At 36.2% G+C, this 2,637-nt stretch overlaps 1 protein-coding gene across 1 annotated transcript in view; it reads right to left on the bottom strand.

Annotated features, from left to right (window-relative positions):
* The window catches only part of XRN2 (5'-3' exoribonuclease 2), a 109,087-nt gene that overhangs the window by 57,986 nt on the left and 48,464 nt on the right, over positions 1-2,637 (bottom strand). The window lies entirely within an intron of this gene.

Below are 2,637 nucleotides of genomic sequence, written 5' to 3'. Positions count from 1 at the left end.
GTGAACCTGAAAACCATTACGGTGAGTGAAGTTAGTCCATTGCAAAAAGACAAATACTGTATGTATACACTTCTATAAAGATAAACACCAACATGAAGGCAAGCTTCTGCTTTTAGTTCACGCCATCTTCAAATCCAATCTCTCAAACAAAGAGGTACAGAGCATGAGTGCACAGGAGCCATATATCTCCCCTTCATACGTACATCTTAAAAACCACTTCGACAGAGACCTCACCTCGGGGTCAGACTTTCGAGATGGGGGAGAGGGAGAAAGGCCATTCTGTTGCTGCCGTGTGGCACTGTGCTAAGCTCACCTCAAATCAAGACACGCCTAAAAGAATGGTAAGCCAAATGATTTGGAAATTCAAGCTAACATTGAAGGGTATGTATGTTTCAGAGTAAGTCAATACATTTCTGTCAGTGGAGCAACCTCCCACCAAGGGGAAAAAGCTTAATATTTATAGAGCACCCAAGGGGAGAATGTGCCAGGTACTATGTTCCTAAGTGGACACTCTTTACCTCGTTCCAACCCAGTCCTTGGTGTCCGAGGCCATGTGCTATGGATCAAGGGACTTTAGACTTTGTCCCTTCGAAACACCCAACATCCTTATTAGGCCACATAAAATGATTCAATTTGGAAACCTCACTAAGCGAACTGGGCTTTAACCTCGAATGAACTCCTCTGTAGCAGATTTAAGAAACTGATATACTTCCCCCTTGGACTTAAGGCTGAAAAGCTCCAGTGTAGGAAGAACAGATGATTGCTTATCAAAGGTATGAAATTAGTACTCACTAAATTTTGGTTAGGATCTCTTGCTTTGAGGGTATCCAATTAACAGTGGCTCAGGACTACCATATAGTTACTATTTTAATGACTTCTTGCTTTCCTATAACATGTATTAGTCTGGTAGGCATGGTTCTGCCTTTGTGGCTGGATGTTATTGAAAGCTTTGTCCTATCACCAACTCCTACCGTTCATGTAAAAAGTATACAGTCACTTAAGAGTTTAATCTATACAAGTCAACATTTCACGTATTGTGATTTTAAGCTGGCCTATAGTTGTATAGTTTCCATTTCTCGACAGTGTTTTAATTCTGTATTACTGGCTCAATTAATGACACTATCAATAAAAATTACTTTATGCCCTAGGAAGACGACTGGATAATTTTCTCTACCCTAAAATGATAACGCTGTCTCTAAAATGAACAAGAAACACATCTAGAAATCATACATGTATGACTTAATTCCAACCCCAGTCACTGTAGATATGGGTGCTATAGCAAAGTACAGGGAAGAAACCAGATAGTGCCCACTTATCAGAAAGAACGGTCTTGAAAGTTTGTCTTCAATCAAGAAGCCATCCTAGTGAGGTGTCAACTAAGTCCATATAGAAGAAGCACATCAGCCTGTGTGATCCAAATGTTGTAAATAATAAAATCCAAATCCAAAGGAGCGAATGACATCAGTTTAAATTATGGACCACCCAGTTTACAGAAGGCTATGGATGACAGTAGAAGCCCAAAATCTATCTGCAGGATCCCCTACATGGATTAAGCCTTCAGAAAATTCCCTCTGACCATAGTCCAGGGTTGTGAATAATCTTGCTATTTGAGAGAAAGCATTTTAAAGTCAATAGGGCACATGCAGTTATATTAAAATGTAACACCTTTTCACTTGATCTCCTTTTTGACCTAGTTTAATGTTATTTTAGTTTTTTTAACTTTGTTTTCTTCTTGATTGAGGTTTTCTGTTTTGTCTAGTCAATGCTCTTAGATTTTTGTTTGTTTGCTTCCTGTTTGTGTTTTGTGTGATTTTCTGTATATGAAATTCAGGACAAGTAAATCTATACAGATAGTAACTGGATTTATAATTATCTAGGAGCATGACAGTGAGGTTGGGGGGCAAGTGGGGAGCTAACAACAATGACTACAAGAAAATATTCCGAAGGTGATAGTGGTAATGACTGCACAACTCTTCTTAACATGCTTGCATGAATAAACCTATTTACAAAAACAAATGAATGAATGATTTGCTACTAAGGGACCATAGTATAAAACCATAATTTGTTTACTGCATAAGAGATTTTACTGAATGTTATATTCAATCATCAGCATATATTAGTTGAGTGGCTAATAATACTTCACGTGTATTTAGTATTACCATAAATTCATATTAACATTCTTATAAAACATTAATAGAAGGCATAAGAAAATATGTAATAAAGAGGAAATAAACTTTAAGTAATGACCATTAACAAGTAGTTAATTAAAAAGTGCTTCATAAGCTTTTCTAAAGTTTTAATAGAGTATAGATTAATTTCTCTCTGGATGCTATCTATCATGTTTCTACATCTATCAGTATCCTTAACAGGTGCTAATGATATACTGACGGAGTAGAGCAAGAACCATTAACTACAAAGGAGAAAAAAGGCATAGCAATTAATGTATTTCAATCCAATTTACTGTGTATCAGAATGTTAATATTAAAACATTATCACCAATCCTAAATCAAAAGGGAAAATATCAATTTCCACATATAATTAAAAAAATTTTCTTTAACTTATACAGACGATTCTTTTGTCCCATAAATCATCTTTATTCAATCCAGCTAGACCAGTGGATGTACACTGGTACAGATA

Source organism: Echinops telfairi, unplaced genomic scaffold (genome assembly GCF_000313985.2).
Source record: "Echinops telfairi isolate 266 unplaced genomic scaffold, ASM31398v2 ScPeMD7_5592;HRSCAF=6446, whole genome shotgun sequence".
Classification (NCBI taxonomy): domain Eukaryota; kingdom Metazoa; phylum Chordata; class Mammalia; order Afrosoricida; family Tenrecidae; genus Echinops; species Echinops telfairi.
Note: the sequence above shows the minus strand (reverse complement) of the source record. Positions and strands in the feature narration are given on the sequence as shown.